The sequence below is a fragment of the Ovis aries genome, chromosome Y (genome assembly GCF_016772045.2).
Source record: "Ovis aries strain OAR_USU_Benz2616 breed Rambouillet chromosome Y, ARS-UI_Ramb_v3.0, whole genome shotgun sequence".
Taxonomy (NCBI): domain Eukaryota; kingdom Metazoa; phylum Chordata; class Mammalia; order Artiodactyla; family Bovidae; genus Ovis; species Ovis aries.
The window spans coordinates 9,360,195-9,384,000 of NC_082741.1; the positions used below are offsets into that span (position 1 = coordinate 9,360,195).

General features: G+C 42.8%; 1 pseudogene; it reads left to right on the forward strand.

Annotated features, from left to right (window-relative positions):
* LOC132658888 (MYND-type zinc finger-containing chromatin reader ZMYND8-like) overlaps nt 1-23,806 on the forward strand; it is a 57,352-nt pseudogene that overhangs the window by 23,084 nt on the left and 10,462 nt on the right.

Here is a 23,806-nt window from a genome sequence, read left to right on the forward strand (position 1 = left end):
GTTGTGACAGGTTTCCTGGGTACCTCAGGTTCAGAATTGCTCACTTCCGAATCAAACTGCAAGCCACGGGTTGGGGGTGGGTGGAGTAGGACGGAAGCGGGCAGGGTTGGGGGGTTGGGAGGGGAGTGCACGGTGGAGGGGGTGGGGGAAGGTGGGCGGGTTGGGGGAGGGCTTACGCCGACCTCACCGATGTGCACGTGCTTTAGAGTCATCCCTAAACTTGTGCCTTAGGCTTGAGCAGTGTCAAGAATGCAGCCATCCTCTGAGGAAGAAGCAGAGCACTTTCCTCGGCTAGCTGTCCAAGCTCCACAGTGCTGCCCCTAGCCAACCCCCACTGAAGCCCCTGGCCTACACTCGGTCAGCTCTTGGCACATCCCCCAGGCCTGTGGCTTAGAGCAGGCACCTGGGTAGTTAAGGATGTGCGCCTGCGGATGCACTTCCCAGAGGAACAGAGGTATTCCTGTTTCAAGTGGCCCAAAGTGCTCCTCCTGACCATTAGTTTCTCCTACCTCCCGGCCCCATAGTTAAGGTGAGCACACTCAGGTTAAGTGCCTGGACAGTTTCCACTGCTCACACTCTTGTCTCCTAGGATGTCTGGTGTTTCACACTGAGCACCTATCTTAGGCCTGACACACACACACAGACACACACACACACAAACAGGTGACACAAGTTCACACTTGTACACGTGTGCAACACGCATAGACACAAATGCAAACAGGTGTTTCAGAGACTGAAGAACCAGTGGTTAGCATGACTGCATAGATTTCTTTATTTCTCACAGGAAAATATTTATTCTGATCTTCAGATATGATATATAGAGAAATCCAACTTTCATGAAGGAGAATAATGCCTAGATTTTGATACAGGAAATATAGAGAACTCCACATTTCATGGTGGACAGTCCTTGTTTTATACATTAGAAATACAAAGGGTTAAGTATTTCACAAAGAAACGGTGGTGCCCAGAATTTCATTTATGAAAAGAGATAATTTAAATTCCATATTGGTTCCCCAGATCTTAATTACAAACTTCATGTCAGTAAAATTTCATGGAGATTTTCATATAGGAAATGTGATTTCCTATTCCAGTTTCAGAATCCAAGAAGGGAAGTGTATGCTCAACTTTTCATATCTAAAATGTATAGAATTCCCCATTCATGTAGGAAAACATGTGCACAGATACACATCTGTGAAACAGACAAGATTCCACATATGATGAAGAAAATTATGCAAGATTTTCTGACGTGAAATACCAATTTCCTGTTTCAGGTAGAAACATATGCACTCATTTTCTCACAGGTGGAATGGAGAAAATTACATATTTTATGCAGAAAAATCATCTTTCAGGTTTTCATCTGCACAAAGCAGGGCATGCAAAGCAAGTGGTCTGGAACAACCCAGAAGAATAGCATAGGAAGGGATGTGGGAGCGGCTCCAGGATGGGTGGGACACCTGTGCACTTATGGCTTATTAATGTTGTTGCATGACAGAAACCATCACAATATTGTATGGTAATTAACCACCAGTTAAATTTAAAAAACTACTATGTTTTAAGAAAAGTAAAAGAAGAGAGGGGCTCAACTGCTGTATGGTGGCATAAATAGGAAGGAAATCCAAAATTGACTGGATGTAGATATGGACGTGAGAGTTGGACTGTGAAGGAGGCTGAGCACCGAAGAATTAATACTTTTGAACTGTGGTGTTGGAGAAGACGCTTGAGAGTCCCTTGGACTGCAAGGAGATCCAGCCAGACCATTCTAAAGGAGATCAGCCCTGGGATTTCTTTGGAAGGAATGATACTAAAGCTGAAACTCCAGTACTTTGGCCACCTCATGCGAAGAATTGATTCATTGGAAAAGACTTTGATGCTGGGAGGGATTGGGGGTAGGAGGAGAAGGGGACAACAGAGGATGAGATGGCTGGATGGCATCCCTACTTGATGGACATGAGTGTGAGTGAACTCCAGAAGTTGGTGATGGACAGGGAGGCCTGGCATGCTGCAATTCGTGGGGTCACAGAGTCAGACACGACTGACTGACAGAACTGAACTGACCTGATGTACACGTAAAATTGATTCAGTGTGACATACGTACAGCAGAAACGAAAGCAACACTGTTATGCAACTGCAGTCCAAATATGACTGTTGGAAATACAGTACATGTCAACTATAATTCCAGCAATGAATAAATAAATGGTAGCTCCGTTTGCAGTATATGTCCTTGAGGATGTTATGCTAAGTTAACTACTTCAGTTAGAGGCAGACAAAAGCTTTTACATCACATAACATTGTAAAGTTCAAATCCCTGTGTTATAGTATAGAAACAGAATAGAATGTGGTCATCAGGCTAGTGGAAATGGCCCATGATGGCCCAAGTTACCAACTTTTACTCACAGGTTCAATAAGCCCATCAAGGAAGATACTGCAATAGAGGCAGGATGGAAAACAGAGCTGCAGGCCTCAGCCCAAAACCATTAGGGAAATTAGAAAACCCCACACCACCAACAGAAAGCCTCTCAGCAGAATGTACTGAAAGATATATTACAGACTTCCCACAGGGCCCTCCAGGCCCTTAGGCCTTGGGCTGGGTAATGAACTGTGGAGCTTGGACAAGCTTGAAGACAGGCTTTGTCTTGCAGAGTCCCGGAGCCCTTGCTGGATCCACTCACTGGCCTGGCCCAGGTTTCAAAGCAATGGCCAACATGTCCCATCGCCATCTTCATGTCCGATTGGTCATGGCAGTCTCCATGGGTCACAGTATACAGGACCCAGCTCCCCATTTGGGTAGACTGAGGGTGCTGAGGGTCAGCAGCATGCTGGTTACCTAGTTCCCTCATTGAAGGTGGCTGGGCAGTGTGTGGGGGCCTTGGTAAGGGAAGGGCGCAGAGAACTGAGATCTGCGTCTTCCAACTGGGACTGGGAACTGCTGGAATTAACAAGATTGGTGCTAGATGGATGCTCTCAGACAGGATAACCAGGCTATACAGGGACCCCATCCTTGCAGCCAGGACCTTGGAAGGTAAAAGTCGATCTTCGAAATCTGCTTTCAGGGAATAGGGAATAATAATTGTTTCCCTTGAGGATTACAGGACACAGTTAGCTGTCCACCACCTTACCTCAAGAACACAAGATCTGACAGCAAGAATTTTGCAACAGCTAATCACACCCCACTCCTCCCCACCCCCCCGACCTCACATTTCCTATACGTGGCCTTTGCTGAAAGCTTTGAGGGAGTTTGCAATTTTTCTTTCCATTGACTTAGCATTTTATTCTTTTTTAATACAAGCATTTATAATTATAAGCACTTTTAGATATGCATCTCACAAATTCAGATATGCTGTGGTTTTATTCTCACTCAGCTACAATATGTTTTTAATTTTTCTTTAATACCTATTTTTAAAATTTTATTTTAATTGGAGGTTAATTACTTTACATTATTGTGGTGGTCTTGGCCGTAATTTCACGTGAATCACATGCACTCCCCATCCTGATTCTCCCTCCCACCTGTCCCCCATCCCATCTCTCAGGGTCATCCCCGTGCACCAGCCCTGAGCACCGTGTCTCATGCATTGAACCGGGACTGGCGATATCTGTTTCATATAGGATAATGTACATGTTTCAGTGCTATTCTCTCAAACCATCACACCCTTGCCTTCTCCCACAGAATCCTAAAGTCTGTTCTTTACATCTGTGTCTCTTTTGCTGTCTCGCATATAGGGTCATTGTTACCATCTTTCTAAATTCCATATATATGGGTTAATTTTTCTTTCTGACTTACTTTTCTCTGCATAATAGGCTCCAGTTTCATCCACCTCATTAGAGCTGATTCAAATGCATTCTTTTTGATAGCTGAGTAATATTCTACTGTCTATATGTACCACAAATTTCATCTCCATTTGTCTGCCAATGGACATCTAGGTTGCTTCTATGTCCTATCTGTTGTAAACAGAGCTGCAATGAACACGGGGGCACACATGTGTTGTAATTCTGGTTTCTTCGGTGTGTATGACCAGCAGAGGAATTGTAGTTACATTTCCAGGGTTTTGAGGAATCTTTATGTTGTTCTCCATTGTGACTGTACTAGTTTCAGTTCACACCGACAGTGTGAGAGGGTTCCTTTTTCTCCCCACCCTCTCAAACATTTATTGTTTGAGAACTTTTGGATAGCAGCCTTTCTGACCGGCCTGATATGATACCTCATTGTAGTTTTGATTTGCATTTCTCTGATAATAAGTTATTTTGAGCATCTTTTCATGTGTTTGATAGCCATCTGTATATGTTTCTTGGAGAAATGTCTGTTTAGTTCTTTGGCCCATTTTTTGATTGGGTCGCTTACTTTTCTGGAATTGAGTGCAGGAATTGGTTGTATATTTTTCAGATTAGTTATTACTGTTGCTTCATTTGCTATTGTTTTTTTCCCATTCTGAATGCTGTCTTTTCACCTTGCCTATAGTTTGCTTCGTTGTGCAAAAGCTTTTAAGTTTAATTAGATCACATTTGTTTCATTTTTGCTATTATTCCCATTATTCTGGGAGGTGGGTCCTAGAGGATCCTACTGTGATTTACATCAGAGAGTGTTTTGCCTATGTTTTCCTGTAGGAGTGTTATAGTTTGTGGTCTTACGTTTAGACCTTCAATCATTTTGAGTTTATTTTTTGTGCATGGCATTGGAAAGTGTTCTAGTTTCAGTCTTTTATGAGTGGCTGACAAGTTTTCCCAGCATCAATTGTTGAAGAGATTGTCTTCCCTCCATTGTATATTCTTGCCTCCTTTGTCAAAGATAAGGTGTCCATAGGTGCGTGGATTTCTCTTTGGGCTTTCTATTTTGTTTCATAGATCTATGTTTTTGTCTTTGTGCCAGTACAATACTGCCTTGATGACTGTTGCTTTGTAGTATAGCCTGAAATCAGGCAGGCTGATTCCTGCAGTTCCATTCTTCCTTCTCAAGATTGCTTTGGCTATTGGAGGTTTTTTGGTATTTCCATACAAATTGTGAAATTATTGATTCTAGTTCTCTGAAAAATACCCTTGGCATCTTAGTAGGGATTGCATTCAAGCTATAGATTGCTGTGGGTAGTATATTCGTTTTCACTATAGTAGTCCTTCCATTCCATGAACACTGTCTATTTCTCCATCTATTTTTGTCATTCATCAGTGTTTTATAGTTTTCTATATGTAGGTCTTTTGTTTCTGTAGGTAGATTGTGATTTTTAAAGGCATAAGCCATCCATCTCCTTGCATGTCTCTGCAACAAAGCATATCTCTGCTTTAAACTCTAGTGTTTCAATATTGCTTGGCCTAAGGATGTTGGTTGCATGAGTATTTTGTTACAGTAACGAGTTACCTCTCAAGTCTATAGAGGGTAACAGACTGAGAGTGACTCAGTTCAAAACCACATACACTCAGAAAAGTATGAGCAGTTTTTCCTTCTGTATAAAGCAAATTAGCAGAGACTGATAGCTCCCCCAGTTACCAGGTAAATTTAGGATCAAGTGTGACAAAGGCTGTCATCCGGTCTTACTCAAGGACTACTTACTATTTTGAAAATTTTGTAATGAGCTGATTTTCTAGGATGCACATGTAGAGTATATCTTTGTCTTGTCAGTCTTTTAGTAGTTTGCTTATAGAGTGTACTTCAAATTATAGTTTAACACTTACTCCAAGATAGAAATGCTTTCCTTCCATTATGTCTTTGAGGAGAGGATTTCTAGATTGGTTATAAATTCTGAAATTTGTCTTCATCTGTATTACCCCTGGACAATCCTTTTTTTTAACCAGTTGTTTTCTGTGTTGTGGAGACCTACTTCATAGGGTGAATTCTGGGAGATAGAGCAATACCAAGTGGAAAGAAGAAACTCGATATTATGGAATAAATTGTGTTCTCTCAGAATGTGTATGTTTAAGGTGTAACAGTCTGTACTTTATGTATAGTCAGACTGCATAAATTATAATTTATTTCGGACCCGTTTTGGAAATAGGGTCTCTATATAGGTAGTTGGGTTAATACGGCTGGCACTTTATAAGAGCAGGAGATCAGTCACAATCAACACAGAGACATTACTATGTGAAGACAAAGGCAAAGAATGGCCAGTCAGAATCCAAAAGAGATGTCAGAAAAAGACAAATCTGCTGACTCTTTGATTACTGAATTGATCCCCAGGATTTGGAGAAGACATTTACTGAAGCTACCTGGTATGGGCCACTTTGTTACGGCAACACTAGCAAACCAGTACATGCACTTTCTCTGGAAAATAAGCCGTCAGTTCCAAAACAGGCATACTTTATTACTTTTTAAAAAATTTCTTCACTTTAATTGGAGGTTAATTACTTTACAATATTGTATTGGCCCTGTCATACGTATATTTTCAGGGAATGGAAAATGCTAAAGAGCTCTTTTTGCCATCAACTGATAATCCTCATGGATACCTCATGCTCCCTAAGAGCTTTCACTGTCTCTTTAGAGATTCAGCTGGGCTAGAACGTACTCCTCTTTCATGGATCAAGTTGATCTATTAGAGTGAGCATAATTCACAGGCAGTGGTAGATGAAAATAAGTACATCAGGAAGGCAGTCTGACCTCATTAAAAAGACACAGTCCTCTCCTTTTAAATCCGAGGAGGCGAATGGTAGTGACCAAGGCATCGCTGCCCATTGCTGTAGTGAAATCACACAGTTGTGATGTCATGGTCACCATGACATCATGGTAAGGAGGGAGGTCTAGGCGTCCCTAAACCTCCCCTCACCAAGACTCTAGGCTGCAGTAGCCATGAGGCAGCCTAGAGGATCTCAAGCCCTCTCAAACCATTGGAGCTGCCTGGGCCTGCCCCCCACACAGTTGGCCAGGTGGGTGTGTTGGTGTCACTTTGTCCACAGCAGAGTTTGTTGTCTATGGCCGCCACGCCTCTCTCCAGTCCTCTGGATTCCTGAGACCCCAAAGAGGCCACCATTCTAGCTTCCTAACTACATCTCTGGAAAATAAAAAAAGAAAACAGGAATACAATCCACTCCAGGCTGAAGGGCCCCCAACCCATGGAGAGGTACATGGTCCTCAACCCCAACAAGGGCCACTATGGGCAGCAAAACCGCAGCTCCAGGCAAGCTTAATATTAACACTTTCAGCCATGCCAGGGACACATCCCCAGGATTGATAGAGTATAGACTTCAAGTCCTCTACCAGCTCGAGAAACTGTGCTAGCAAGACCTCTCCACCATCCATGTTAGCCACACCTGGAAGAGTCTCTACTGCAGCCCATCATGACCAAGGCATGCTCAAATGAGAATATTGGAGGTAACAGTACAGGTACAGTAGGCCTTGGAGAAGTCGAACACCCAAAGTGAAACCAATAGATGCCTTTAATTCCAGTTTTGGAGAGAAAATGCTCATCTCCCAGATGATCAGATCAATAGGATTCAAATCACTAACACACTCAGCTTAGCTAAAAGGAAGTACAGGTTCCCTTTATGGAACTTAATTAATCTCAGTGCAGGCCTGCCTTCAGCCTCTCATTTCCATTCCTCAAATGTTGCCAGTCAGTCAGCAGGCAGCTCAAAATATGGACAATGGATGGGCACTCATGGAATTCAGTGAAGACTCTAAGAACAGAGAATCTTTCCCAGGCCAGGGACAGAAAATGCTACAGGTAGGTGATATGCTGGAGGAAGTTGGAAAGGAGAATGAAGGGGAGATTTCTGAGCTACGATCTGACTTCCTGAGGTGGTGGGAGCTGCTTCAGACATATCTGGAGGCCTTGGGGACTTACGGTCAAATTTAATAAAGAAAGGTGGCCACTGCCCTCCGAGCTTTTACGGTGTTAGTGCCTCAGCATATCAGACTCAATGGACATGAGTCTGAATGAACTCTGGGAGTTGGTGATGGACAGGGAGGCCTGGCGTGCTGTGTTTCATGGGGTCGCAAAGAGTCAGACATGACTGAGTGACTGAACTGAACTGACCTGATACCAGACTAGACTAAGTGCAGTATCACCAGTTAGAAATTCAGGACATATTTCTGTTTGCCTTTCTTTTCAGCATGAAGTAATGGGACTGGATGCCATGAGCTTAGTTTTTGAAGGTTGAGTTCTAAGCCAGCTTTTTCACTGGCTACTTTCACTTTCATCAGTACAGACTCTTCAGTTCCTCCTTGCTTTCTGACAAAGGGTGGTGTCATCTGCATAGCTGAAGTTGTCATATGAACATCTGAAATATGCAGGTATTTCTGGGGTTGTTGGAACTTCCTGGAGACTTGCTGTATCAGACTTGTTCCAACACCTTGAATACTTCATAGAGCTGGAGCCAGGACTCAGCTATAGTGGACGGTTCTCATAAGCATTATTCAGTTCAGTTGAGTCGCTCAGTCGTGACCGACTCTTTGTGACCTCATGGCCTACAGCACACCAAGCTTCCCTGTTCCTCACCTTCTCCCCTTAGCTTGCTCAGCCTTGTGTACATTGAGTCAGTGATGCCATCCAACCATCTCATCCTGTGTCATCCCCTTGTCCTCCTGCTTTCAGTCTTTCCCAGGGTTAGCGTCTTTTCCAGTGCTTCAGTTCTTCACATCAGGTAGCCACACTGTTGGAGCTTCAGCATCAGTCCGGCCAATGACTATTCAGGACTGATTTTCTTTAGGATTGACTGGCTGATCTTCTGGAAATTCAGGGGACTCTCAAGAGTCTTTTCCAACACCACAATTCAAAAGCGTCAACCCATTCTTTGGCTTTCAATTTCTTTATGGTCCAGTTCTCGCACCCATCCATAACTATGGGAAAAGCCATAGCTTTGTTGGATGGACCCTTGTCAATGGATTAATGTCTCTGCTTTTTAATGTGCTCTCTGGGTTTGTCATAGGTTTTCTTCCAAGGAGCAAGTTCCTTGAATTCCATGGCTGCATTCAGAATCTGGAGTGATTTTGGAGTTGAGGAAAGTAAAGTCTGTCAGTATTTCCACTGTTTGCCTTTCTATTCAGCATAAAGTGATGGGACCAGATGCCATGATCTTCGTTTTTTGAATGTTGAGTTCTAAGCCAGATTTTTCACTGTCCACTTTGACTTTCATCAGTACAGACTCTTCAGTTCCTCCTCGCTTTCTGAGAAGCGATGGTGTCATCTGCATATCTGAGGTTGTCGTCTGCACATTTGAAATATGCATATCTGCATACCTGAGGTTGATGTTTCTCCCGGCTATCTTGATTTCAGCTTGAGCTTCATGGAATCCTACCTTTCCTTTGATGTACTCTGCGTAGAAGTTAAATAAGCAAAGTGGCAATAGACAGCCTTGACGCACTCCTTTCCTCCAGTTTGGGACCAGTCCATTGTTCCATGTCCGATTCTAACTGTTGATTCTTGACCTGCATAGAGATTTCTCAGTCGTTCTGTGTTGATGTTTCCTTAAACATTTTCCAGTTTGTTGTGATCCACACAGTCCAAGGCTCTAGCATACTCAGTGAAGCAGAACTGCATGTTTTTCTCTAATTCTCTTGCTTTTTCTATGATCCAGCGGTTGTTGGCAATATACTCTCTGGATCCTCTGCCTTTTCTACATCCCTCTTGATCATCTAGAAGTTCTTGGTTCACTTGCTGTTGAAGACTTGGAGACTGAGCATTCCTTTGCTAGTGTGTGAGATGAATGCCGTTGTTGGTAGTCGGAACATTCTTTGACATGCCGTTTCTTTGGGATAGGAATGAAAACTGACCTTTTCCAATACTGTGGCCACTGCTGAGTTTTCCAAGTTTGCTGGCCTATTGAGTACAGCACTTTCATAGCCTCATCATTTAGGATTTGTCATAGTTCCACCGGAATTCCATCACCTCCTCTAGCTTTGTTCATAGTGGTGGTTTCTAAGGCCCAACTGACTTCTTGCTCCAGGAAGTCTGGCTTTAGGTGAGTGAGCACACCATCGTGGTTATCTCAGTCATTTCAGTAGTTCTTCTGTGTATTCTTGGCACCTCTTCTTAGTATTGTCTGCTTCCGTTAGGTCCATCTTGTTTTTGTCCTTTATTGTGCCATTAGGTCCATATTGTTTTTGTCCTTTATTGTGCCCTTCTTTGCATGAAATGTTCCCTTGGTATGTCTAGTTTTCTCTAAGAGATCTCTATTCTTTCTCAGTCTATTGTTGTCCTCTGTTTCTTTGCATTGAATGCTTAGGAAGGCTATCTTCTCTCTCCTTGCTATGCCTCAGAACTCTGCATTCACGTGGATATATCTTTCCTTTTCTCCTTTGCTTTTTACTTTTCTTCTTCACTCAGCTATTTGAAAGGCCTTCTCAGACCACCATTTGCCTTTTTTGCAGTTCTTCTTGGGGATGATTTTCATCACTTCCTCCCATACAGTGTTACAAACCTCTGTCTGTAGTTCCAAGCATATTTCACACCTAGTGACCTGTGGAATGCAGTGAGCCAGCCAGCAGTCTCCATCACAGCAGCAGGTGGTGGGGCTATAACTGCCACCCTACCTAATCCCAGGCCTTACCCTCTACTCTTTATTACTGATGTCATCATTTTATTTAATCCTCCAACCCCTTCCCCCGCAACTTGGGTACCATTCCAGGTTCGATGCATGAGACAGGGTGTTTGGGGCTGGTGCACTGGGATGACCTAGAGGGATGGAATGGGCAATGAGGTGAAAGGGTGGCTCAGAATGGGGAACACATGCAACACCACTACAATATTGTAAAGTAAGTAGCCTCCAATTAACAAAAAGTTATAAAAGGAGATCAGTCCTGAGTGTTCATTGGAAGGACTGATGTTGATGCTGAAACTCCAATGCTTTGGCCACCTGATTCGAAGAGCTGACACATTAAAGAGACCGTGATGTTGGAGAAGATTGAAGACAGGATGAGAAGGGGACAACAGAAGATGAGATGGTTAGATGACATCACTGACTCAATGGACATAAGTTTAGGTACACTCCAGGAGTTGGTGATGGACTGGGAGGCCTGGCGTTCTGTGGTTCATGGGTCTCAAAGAGTCAGACATGACTGAGCAACTGAACTGGACTGAAGTCTCTTATGTGTGAACCTTCAAGTTGGCAATTTTGAAAGACGTGAATGTTTGCATGTCTAATCATGTAAATTAGTTCACATCTCTTTTAAATGGCTTTTACTGGAGCATCTGTTAGAAAAGATGGAGCATTTGTATTTGTTTTTCTTAAGCAGACTTTCTCATGAATTTGAATTAACTTACTGGCAACCATCTGGGGGAGGCCAGGAGAGACCAGGCTTCCCACCCTTTGACTCAGCACATGACATTAACCCCATAGTGATAGCTGGAGCTTCCGAGCCCTATTTATTGGCAACAGGCACCCAGATGCACTTTGTAAGTCTTTCTGTCTCCTTACAGCTCCACAGAGCTACAAAATCTCCAGTGGCTGTACCAACAGTTCTCGGACATGAAACTTGGGTAAGTGCTGCTGACCTGGCCTGCACTGACAAAGGTTCTGGATAGGAGCTTCTTGGCATGTCTAGAGCTGGGCCCAGATGTGAACTGAGTCAAAAGTAGGCTGGGGCGACTTACCACTCCTTGGGAGAACACAGCATCCTGGGGAGTCTAACCTGGAGAAACCGTGTATGAAGCAAGAGGTGGCAGGAACCCCTTTTCCTCTCTTCCAAATACCAACATCAGCAACAAATGCAACACAACAGCTGTGGTAGCTGCTCCTGCTTGTGAGCTGCGACCTGTTGTAAAATTGAACAGTAGTCTGAACAGTTTGATAATTGTCCTTTCAGCCTAAAGATCCACCCTGTCTGGCAGATTAGATCTGCTGCCACTAAACACTTCAAGAAGGAAGTATATCTAAGTTGTTGTCCCAGCTCTGTTCATCTTAGCTGTGTGCCTCAGTTTCCTCATCTGTGAAATGGGCATTATAATAGTATTCACCTCCTTAAGATTAGAGTAAGGATTAAAAGAGTTCCTCTTTATAAAGTGTTTACAACAGTGCCTACCAATCACGGGTGCTGTATAAGTATTTGATAGAGAAAAAAGCCTATACAAATGGTAAATTTTGAAGTGAATTGAGTGGAAATTTTTCTGAGGATTTATGTGAGCACTTCCTGCGGAATCACCACAGGGCCCCATTGTCAGTATCCTCAGGACCTGACATTCATGATCGTGCTGACATTCATGGTCAGCAGGGTGGACGTCCATTTTACAGATGAAGACATTGGAGTTTGGGAAAGCTTAGTGACTCTCTGCACTGGCTCACATGACCAGGGCATCCGTGACCCTGGGGTTCCTCCCGTTAGGATTCACCTTCTGACCTGGTGTGAACAATCCCATGGCCTGTGATGGGGATGAAGTTGGCATCTTCTTTCTCCCCGCCTCTGGCAGAGCTGACCATGCAGAGATGTGTCTGAGCCTCAAGCAGGAGCAGGACCAGCTCATTGCTGAGGTGAAGAAGCAACTGGAGCTGGAGAAGTGGCGGGCAGTGGATGAGACCGAGAAGTAGCAGAGGTGTGCCAACTGCAAGAAGGAGGCCATTTCCTACTGCTGCTGGAACACCAGCTGCTGTGACTACCCCTGCCAGCAGGCCCACTGGCCCGAGCACATGAAGTCTTGCACCCAGTCATGTAGGGCCTTAGGAGTGCCCCCTGGCCCAGACTGTGGTGGATGGGCCCTTGGCTCCCCCTGGACCGCAGAGCACTTGCCACACTTACTGACCACCAGTGACTCCTACATACATGAGAACAGCAGGCAGACACATAGCCAAGTCTCCAGGCACCATTGTCTCCACCCTCTGGTTTCCTTGGCAGCATTCACTTGTGTGAATGGAGCTTGTAATGGTAGCCCAGATGACTTTAGTTTCATGTGGTTTGCTGTGGTTCTCTACTGGGGACAGTATTTGTTTCTGCCCAAACCAGTGTTGGCATTCCTTGGTAGAGAATCTGCCTGCAGTGCAGGAGACCTGGGTTCAATCCCTAGGTTGAGAAGATCCCGTGAAGAAGGAAATGGCAACCCTTTCCAGCATTCTTGCCTGGAGAATCTCACAGGCAGAGGAGCCTGGCAGGCCGTAATTCATGGGGTTGCAAAGAATCAGACATGACTGAGTGACTAAGCAGACACACACACGCACACACACACACACACACACACACACACACACACTAAATGCATCTTCTACCCCATTCTACAATGCACACTGTACAGTGCATAAGCCGTAGAGCTCATCTTGGACTCAAGGCTATAAACAATCACCAGTTCTTTTGTGAAGGATAAAGTGTTGATTTGGAACTAATCTGTCTTTAAAGTCTCTTTCTAATGAACAGCAAGCAGATCCCAGGCCAGGAAACTCTAGCTGGAAACAACATTTAGTTGGAATGTATTAATAATATGCATTATTAATATTTTATAGTTAGTGCCTATTTATGGCCAATATTAGATTTCTGTGTTTAGAAGTAAAAGTATCCACTTCAAATAATTTATTTAAATACAAATAACATAAATAATGTGACAAGGGAATGTGTAAATAGATTGCCACATTTTTCAAAGGTGGTAGATGAATGACCCAAGTTTGAGAAGCTCTAGGCTGGGGTTGGTAAGCTTTTTTTATAAAGGCCCAGAGAATGAATGTTTTAGGATTTGTGGTCCATGTGGTCTGTCAAAACCTCTCAATTATGTTGTTACAGGGTGAAAGCAAGTGCATTGGGGTGAACAGTGGCCTAAAATTGGAAATTATGAAATTGGAACAGCCATACTGTTTGCTTCAGGAACATTCTTTTCTCTCCAGAATGATTTAATAAAACTTAAATCACAGTTTGTTAAAAATGAACATATCTTCACACACAGTCTGGAATTCCTGTGTCTGGGAAGGCTTTGATCCTACTATTCTTGGCCCTCACTGTAACCTTGGTGGGGCTGTGTGTCATCTCTTAACACGTGGTTTGCACAGAGCAGGGTTCCCTGTAGTCCTGGGAGCTATTATGCTCGGCTTATATGTGGCTTCTGTCCCCCTCTGCACTCAGCCACCACCCGTCAGCAGGACATAGACCCTGAGGTGAACACAGAAACACTAAATAAGTCATCCCAGGGCACCTCCTCCAATACTCAGGCAGCAACCCTTGGAAACCAGTGCCTTGAATGAGAAGGGGACACCAGCTGAGAAAAGCAAGGACAGTGGCCCAGTGAGGATCCATCCCACACACCTTGGGGCCAAGCAGAATCTCAGACCTGTACCCCTCCCAGCTCCATGGCGATTCCTATGGTGTGGGAGGTTGTCTGTCTTCAGGCTGCAGGTAGAGGTGACAGAGTCTCTGCAGGTCTTCGTCTCCCCAGGTGTGTGTTGAGGGCAAGTGTTGTCCAATAGGACCTTCTGTGATGGTGGAAATGTTCTACATCTCCTCTGCCCATTATGGGGCCACCAACTGGCCTCTTTTGGCACTTGAACTGTGAGCCTTTGAACTGGGGCTAGTGTGACCAAGAACCTGGATTTCAGATGGTATTAAATTGATTTAATAAATTAATTTAAATACAATAGCCATGGGTGGCTGGTGACTGCCATATTGGACACAGAGATCGAATCTCTTATATTCTGAGGGTGTGGTATATGGATAGTATGCAGACATTATTTTAGAGGATGCATTGGTCATGTTTGACTTTTGTAGTCATTATGATTTTACTTCATGTGTGTTGGAAAAACATTAAGTCATCCCAGAAGTCAAACGTCTTTGACTTCATTGATACCATTGCCTAGGAAGAGGTTATTGTGAAATAAATCAATGTAATATGATATATAGACAGGATTCGCTATCCATGGATTTCTCACCTGTAGAGGCAACCAGCCAAATTTCCCTCTGTGGTTGAATCTGTGAATGTGAAACCCTCAGATACAAGGGCACAGTTGTGTTCATCCTTCTAGGCCATTTTATAGAAGGAATTTGGATTTTAGTATCCTTGGGGGCTCCTGGAACCATTCCACCTTGGGTACTAGGGGATGGCCGCACTTCCTTTTGAGATAAAGTAGAAATCCAGAGAAGCAGTAGGTAAGAGAGGGGGGAGTTGAGGAACAGTGTTCTTGAAGATGAGGCTCTATAGTTGAGTAAGGGGCCTCCCTATTTCTGTGTCCAGGCAGACAGAGCAAAAAGGGGCACAGGGTTAAGGCCACCCTGGCTGGCCTGGCCTTCCCTCCCTGAGCATGCCAAGCAGGGGGCATGGCAGTGTCATTGGAGCCGTGTCCATGGATGCCTGGACCTCCCTGGGTTGGGCAGTGGGCAGGGGGGTAGGGGGGTTGAGGGGAGAGGGTGGCTCTGTTTCCCACAGTGCCTTGCCTCCATCTCTCTCTTTCTGTATTTCTAGACCCTTGACCTCTCTGGCTCCAGGGAGATGCCCTCTCCTTTCTCTTAGGCTCCAATCTAGGCTCTGGTATGTTGCCCCCTAATGGGTGAATGTGCTCTTATGTTTTGCCAGGGTAGAGGGGAGCCATGTCCTCAGGGAAAGCCTGAAGGTTTAAGGTCAGTGGTTTTCCAACTGTGGCAGCCTAGGAATCATTCGGGGCACCCTGGGCCAGTCAGTAGAGGTGACAGATGGCTGGGCAAGCAGCTTTGTGGCATTTCTCCAAAGGGATCAGTATTTACCTTATTTGAATTTTTTTTTTTTTTTTGAGTTTTGAATCAAAGAAGACAGATTCTTTGCTGACCTTGGGTGAGGTAGAAGATACATTTGGTTCGGGCAGTTCTTCTGCCCTCAGAAATGACTGTAGTGAATGAAACTGTGTGAAACTGTCCCTGAGGTCCCAGCACCAACATTCCTTGGAGGCCTTCAGAGGAAAAAAGCATTTCTAGGTAAGTGATCTTTCTGTAAAAATCTTTCCTCTCAAGGGATAACCTGGCAGCCTGTTTCGGGTGGCACTAACTTTTCTAGTTTTCATCTTCTGTGGAGTTTATGCTGTCTTCTTTCCTAGCCCAATGGGCTTTCCCTTGCATGCTCTCACACCAGTCTTAGGGCATTTCAAAACAGTTCATCCTCAGAATTCTGCGTTTTTCAGGGTCCTTCAGCTCCAGTATCTTTCTCTTTCCCAGATCATTTTCTTCCACTGAAAACCAAACTTTTTTTTTTCCACTTCTGCATATTGAATACATGGAGGAAGAAAGGGTGTCCCTTGTTAGGGTGGCTGGAGGTTTCCCAGTGGCACTGGAACTGGGGTTTAGGTTCAGGAGACATGAAGGGAGAGTGGCATGAGCTGACTTTAGGAGGAATATGAATAGGAATAGGCATGGAATTATGACTGAATTGCCTGTCAATTCCCTTCTCACTCTCACTAGGGTCTTGTGATTGCGTCTTGAGCACACGTTGATTTTGGAGCTGAGGCATCTTCCTCATCCCTTCTTCTAGCTTCTCTTTTTGACAAAGGCAGAGCAGACCTGAGACTTCAGCAGCAGCATAGCACCCACCTCAAGTTTCCTGCTACAGTTTGGTTTTCATTATGTTGATTTGTAGAGTCGCTGTCTGTGTGTGGCAGGTATTGTGCTTTCCTGCTTTTGGTGATGATTTGAGTTTCTGATTGCTTTAAGTGCAAAGTGACTTTATAAACATCAGCTGAGGCATACATAGGGGGATTTTGGATGTTCAAAGCCACCGAGGTGGTTGACCTGGGGAAGGGTTCAAGTTGGGAAAACACTGCTGCAGGCAGGGAGCCCTGTTGAAGTTTTGGATTATCAAAGTGATGCCATCACATGGGAAGATGAGGATTGGTGGTGCTGTTGGGTTTGGAATCTGGTGGGACAAGGAGGCTTGCAAGTAGGAACGTGGTTGGGAGATACAGCATCTCCCAGTTGTGAGGTGCATGAATGTCACGGTCTTCATAGACAGGGACTGGGGGCTGGAGTTGACAAGAAGAGGGACACAGGGGACGCAAGTCTCAAGTGAAACAAGGATACTTTATTTGCAGAAATGCATGTTTATATATCGTCAAAAAAATGATTACTCAGCCATTAAAAAGAATGGAATTCCACCCGTTGCAACAAAATGGATCAGTTCAGTCGCTCAGTCATATCCGACTCTTTGCAACCCCATGAATCGCAGCATGCCAAGGCTCCCTGTCCATCACCAACTCCCGGAGTCCACTCAGACTCACGTCCATTGAGTCAGTGATGCCATCCAGCCATCTGATCCTCTGTTGTCCCCTTCTCCTCCTGCCCCCAATCCCTGCCAGCATAAAAGTCTTTTCCAAAAGTCAACTCTTTGCATGAGGTGGCCAAAGTACTGGAGTTTCAGCTTCAGCATCATTCCTTTCAAAGAAATCCCAGGGCTGATCTCCTTCAGAATGGATTGATTGGCTCTCCTTGCAGTCCCAGGGACTCTCAAGAGTCTTCTCCAACACCACAGTTCAAAATGGATAGTCATTTAAATAAAAGGTCACTGAAGAGAGTCACTGAAGGGAATCCCAGCAGGTGCTCTTTTCCCATGATCTCAGTCCTGAGAACTGCATGCAGCCCTGCTCATTCCGGTTTTCCAGGAACTGATAAGGAACAGATAGTCCTTGAGAAATGGCACACAAAGCAAGAAAACATACTGGATCCCTTAAAGTTGAACATCCCCTGACAATTTCCCCTTTTTTTAGTTTCTCATAATTGGGGGTGACTGTGTAGGAAAGATAAGCATCTGAATGCAGAGTTCCAAAGAATAGCAAGAAGAGATAAGAAAGCCTTCTTTAGCGATCAAGGCAAAGAAAGTGGAAGAGAACAGAATGGGAAAGACTAGAGATCTCTTCAAGAAAATTAGAGATGCCAAGGGAACATTTCTTGCAAAGATGGGCTCGATAAAGGACAGAAATTGTATGGACCTAACAGAAGCAGAAGATATTAAGAAGAGGTGGCAAAAAATACACAAAATAACTGTACAAAAAAGATCTTCCTGACCTGGATAATGACGATGATGTGATCACTCACCTAGAGCCAGACATTCTGGAATGTGAAGTCAAGTGGGCCTTAGAAAACATCACTACGAACAAAGCTAGTGGAGGTGATGGAATCCTATTGAGCTATATCAAATCCTAAAAAAACAATGCTGTGAAAGTGCTGCACTCAATATGCCAGCAAATTTGGAAAACTCAGTAGTGGCCACAGGACTGGAAAAGGTCAGTTTTCATTCCAATCCCAAAGAAAGGCAATGCCAAAGAATGCTCAAACTGCTGCACAATTGCACTTATCTCACACGCTAGTAAAGTAATGCTCAAAATTCTCCAAGACACGCTTCAGCAATACGTGAACCATGAACTCCCTGATGTTCAAGCTGGTTTTAGAAAAGGCAGAGGAACCAGAGATCAAAGTGCCAACATCCGCTGGATCATGGAAAAAGCAAGAGAATTCTAGAAAAACATCTATTTCTGCTTTATTGACGATTCCAAAGCCTTTGACTGTGTGGATCACAATAAACTGTGGAAAATTCTGAGAAAGATGGGAATACCAGACCACCTGACCTACCTCTTGAGAAATCTGTATGCAGGTCAGGAAGCAACAGTTAGAACTGGACATGGAACAACAGACTGGTTCCAAATAGGAAAAGGAGTACATCAAGGCTGTATATTGTCACCCTGCTTGTTTAACTTCAGTGCAGCATACATCATGAGAAACGCTGGGCTGGAAGAAGCACAAGCTGGAATTAGGATTGCTGGGAGAAATATCAATCACCTCAGATATGCAGATGACACCACCCTTATGGCAGAAAGGGAAGAGGAACTAAAGTGCCTCTTGATGAAAGTGAAAGTGGAGAGTGAAAAAGTTGGCTTAAAGCTCAACATTCAGGAAACAAAGATCATGGCATCCGGTCCCATCACTTCATGGGAAATAGATGGCGAAACAGTGGAAACAGTGTCAGACTTTATTTCTTGTGCTCCAAAATCACTGCAGATGGTGACTGCAGCCATGAAATTAAAAAATGCTTACCCCTTGGAAGAAAAGTTATGACCAACCTAGATAGCATATTCAAAAGCAGAGACATTACTTTGCTGACTAAGGCCCGTCTAGTTAAGACGATGGTTTTTCCAGTAGTCATGTACGGATGTGAGAGTTGGACTGTGAAGATGGCACAGTGCTGAAGAATTGATGCGTTTGAACTGTGGTGTTGGAGAAGACTCTTGAGAGTGCCTTGGACTGCAAGGAGATCCAACCAGTCCGTTCTGAAGAGATCAGCCCTGGAATTTCTTTAGAAGGAATGATGCTGAAGCTGAAACTCCAGTACTTTGGCCACCTCATGCGAAGAGTTGCCTCACTGGAAAAGACTTATGCTGGCAGGAATTGGGGGCAGGAGGAGAAGGGGACATCAGAGGATGAGATGGCTGGATGGCATCACTGACTCGATGGACGTGAGTCTGAGTGGACTACGGGAGGCCTGGCGTGCAGCAATTCATGTGGTCGCAAAGAGTCGGTCACGGCTGAGTGACTGAACTGAACTGACCTGTAGATACTTTCGTGAAAAAGGCCCTGACCAATTGAGTTTGTTTAGTTTGAATAATTTTAGTTGAAAGGCATCAGTATAGTGCAACTATAATCACCAGGATAATTATCAGCGTTATAGCTCCAGATAAAATACTATATATAATTCTTTGAAACCATCTTCTGGGTCTAGCCCAGATAATTGATCAGCTAGCTGTTTGGCTAAGGTTTCCAAATTGTTGGAAGAGGGTAGACTCTTAGAGAAAGTTTCAAAGATTTTCATTTGCAAAAAGTGTACTTCTAAGGAAGGATTATTATGTATATCTTGTAAATGAAATTTGATTTGTTCCTAATTATAAGCACTGTGGTTGAACCCAACAGGAACAATGGAAAATTGTCTAGAATTCCAATGACGTTTTAATAATACTTGTTTTTATAAATCTATTAATTGATCTCCGACCCATTGGATGGCTGTTTCTAATTTCTTTATTTTACCCTGAACTTTCTCATCTATCGGAGCCTGGATGGCCCACATAGGATGAGCATCTTTAGTCCAATTTTTAATAAAATTTTGTGTTTGAAATGAAGTTTGTAAAGCGACCTCTGCAACAGCAGCAGTGGTGCAAATGGCTGTTAGTCCCCAAATGCCAAGAATTTACCATCCAATGAATTGCTTATATCGTCAGAGTAATTTATTGAGTAACTGGGAGGCAGGCCCTTCCATGGGACCTTCTTCCCAGGGTCGTTGGAGATCCACTGGCAACCACAGACTATGTTGAGATCGAAGAATCAGAAGGGATTTGTTTTTTAGAGAAATAGAGGAATTAAGGCAAGTAAACAATTTGCAATCTGTACAAGTCACAGACCGTAAAGTCTTATTTAATTGTAAGTTTCCTATGGCTATAACAAAAGGAAGGGGAACACAAGCTTGTATAAAATATGAATGATTATAACGGAAGGAATAGTTACTATGACTAGGACTGGTCTCTGTGAAATATCCAGTCCAAGTTCCAGGTTTTTCAGTACTTGCAACAAGTTTCCAGGTGTCCCATTGGTTAGGCCCAATTCATTTATTGAGGACAATTTGAGGGCAAGGAGGTGCCATTCCGCTATCAAGCCAGCCAAGGAGTCCTTTGTCATGGAAGTGTTCCATTGAACTGTTGGTAATCTTCCATGTTACTTAAGTAACATAATCACACATAGTACTATTAATATCATCTGAGCAGTTAGATAGCCACATACCATGGAGTCGCCAATCAACAATGGTGTAATTGGCCACAAACATTAATTTTCCTGATTTAGCTTGACATCTACCCCAATAGACAGGAGTATATTTAAAGTCCTTATAAGTAAACCTCTTAAGTTCCAACTTTTCTCTTTTTCTTGGAGTTTTGGTAGTGTTGACGTGGTTTGCATAAAAGGACAGGGCAGTAAACAGTCCAAGCAATGTGTGGAAGTTATTTTTTGGAGGCAAGACAAAAGCCCACGTTTGTCGACTAACATTAATACATAATTCTGCTGGGTCCATGCATAAAGGAAGGATTTTATAGCCTAGAAAAATGTTAATTAGTCTTCCTTCTTCCTCAGGATGAGAGGGCCCCTCCAAGCTCCAAGGAGGAGGCATATATACTGAGTCATTAGTGGCTATGATCGGTCCTATATCTGTCCATTCTACAACCTGCGATAAAGGGGGGTTAGGTGTATAAGCCCAATAAGTGTGATTAATCAAGTCAGCCTGAGCAGGGGAAGCAAAAGCAAGCATAGTGACAAATTCTCAGGATTCCATGGCATTTCCTGTTGAGAAATCAGATTTTCAGCTTAATTAGTAAGTAGGGAGATCATGAGTGTAGCGTTTCTTGGAAATCTTTACAGCTGTCATGGCTTGTACTGGAAACACCTCCTCCCAGGGATTTTGCCTTTTCCTCTGTGCCTTGAACATTGGTGGCTCCCCGGGGGTGGATCTTCCGAAGAGGGAGCCAACTAACTTGGTTGGATCCATCTGGAGAAATACAAGCATACCCCTTTCCCTGTAATATTAATTTTCCAGATTTCCATGATTTAGTCAGCCCATCTTACTACCAAATGGGTAGAGGAAGAGAAGTGTCCTTCAGTTTCTTGAAATGTTTTTCTGCTTTTGTCAAAATATCTCCTTGTGGTAAATTTAAAAAATTTAAAACAAACAAAGCTTTATTAACAGTAGTTATAGGATTAGAGAATATATTGCATTGGAATCTAGTAAATCCTGCTCTGGATAAGGAAGATTCTAATGTTCCTGTATATTTCCCCTTTTTAATTTTTTTTTTATTTGTAGTTTCAGTATATGATGTGCTCGTTCAACAATGTCTTGTACTTGTGGATTATAAGGAATGTTTGTAATAGGTTTACTAGAAAATGATTGGAGGAGTAGTTTGAATTATCTAGAAATACAGGCAGGGCCATTGTCTGTTTTAAAAGAATTAAGTGTTTTCACTATAGCAAAAGAAGCTAACAGGTGGGTTATAACATGTTGTGTAACCCTTGAAGAGGTGTGGCCCATATAAAAGAGGAATTTGTATCGACTGAGACATGTAAGAAGGAAAAGGGAGAAAATTCAGGACAATGAGTTACATCCACTTGCCATAGTTTATTAGGTTGTAATCTTTGAGGGTTAATACCTTATTTAATAATTCAAAGACATAAAGGCCTACAACGAAGGCAATTATTAATGACATTTTTTAGCATGGCAGTATGGAATGTTCCAAATTTGGTGTAATGAACCAGCATTATTGTGTAATAGAGCATGTTGCTTTGCAGGAGTAGTAGTAAAAGAGACAAGTGTATCAGCTTGTTCATTGTCGTAAGACATAGGGCCAGGAAGACAAGAATGTGCGTGAAAATGGGTAATATAAATGGGGGAAGTGTGGTTTTTAATAAGAGATTGTAGTCTGAGAAAAAGTTGTTGAATAATAGACTGATTGGAATTTGTGTATTTTATAAATTTTATGAATTTTATCTATCATAATACAAAAACTGAATATAAAGAATCAGAAACTATGTTAAGAAGTTCAGGATGTAGGTGAATAACCTGGATGAGAGTATATAACTTATTTTGTTGGGCAGAGTGAGATTTAAGTATTAAAAACTTTATATTCTTTGAGAGACCATAACAAGGCTTTAACATTTTTTGTCCCATCTATGTAAAAAACATCAGCTTGAGGAATAGGTTGTGATGTGACAATGTGAGAGATAGTAAATTTAGTGTTTTTGAGGAAATTTCAAAGTTTGTTCCAAGGATAAGGAAATGAAAAATTTTCGAACTGTTTTAAAAAGGCTATTTGGAAGTCAGTAGAAGTTTGTATTTCACATTGAGGTTTACTATAATTTTATGAGGATCAGAGCCAATTAGAGCTCTAGTTTTGTTTTTTATTGTTGATAATTATTAGAGCAATCAAATCAAGATAGGGTGTAAGTGACCTTTCTCTCTAAAACTGGGTATATATCCATTTCATTGGGTGTTTTTGTAGGGCAAGAAGTCTTGTAGGGGAATGGAGAGAGGGGAGTATAAATAACTCTAGAGGTAAGAAAGTGAAGTCACTTGGTCGTGTCCGACTCTTTGAGACCTCATGAACTGTAGCCCACCAGGCTCCTCCATTCGTGGAATTTTCTAGGCAAGAGTACTGGAGTGGGTTGCCATTTCCTTCTCCCAAAAAAAAGACACTGCAAATAGCAGAGGATAAGAAATTGTTTTTGCAATTTATTTTGTACTAAGCAGAGTTTTTTCTCGTGTCTCTTAGGAGAGTGAACGAGGGCTATTTAAATCAAGATCTCCTTTTAAAGTGTTAAATAAGTCAGCTCTTAACTTGTAATGTCCAAAGAAGTTCTAATCCAGTTTATATCACCTAAAAGTTTTTGAAAATCATTTAAGGTTGATAACTTATCAACACGAATCTGTCAGTTGGGGAGTGATCTGTTTTCTATTAACAATAAATCTCAGGTAATGGTAAGGTGTAGAGGTTTGAATCGTTTTAGGGGCAATGGTTAATCTATACTCTTTTAAGTATTGTTGAGCTACGTCAAACATCTGTTGAGTTTTTAAAATAGAAGGAGCTGAAAACAATACATCATCTATATGCTGAATAACAAGAAGGTTAGGAAATTGCTTATTCACAGGTTTAAGAGCTTTGGTTACATAATATTGACACATGGTGAGAGAATTCATCATTTTTTGAGGCAATATAGTCTATTGTTATCGTTTGCAAGGCATGATATGTTTAGGATAAGGGAGAAAGCAAATCTCTCTCGGTCTAGAGGATTTAATGGTATAGTGAAAAAGCAATCTTGTAAATCTATACTAATAATATGTCAGTTTTGAGGAATAGTGGTAGGTGATGAAATTTTCGGTTATAACGTACCTATAGGTTTTATGGATGTATTAAACTTCTGAAGGTCTGTTAAAAGACACCATTTGTT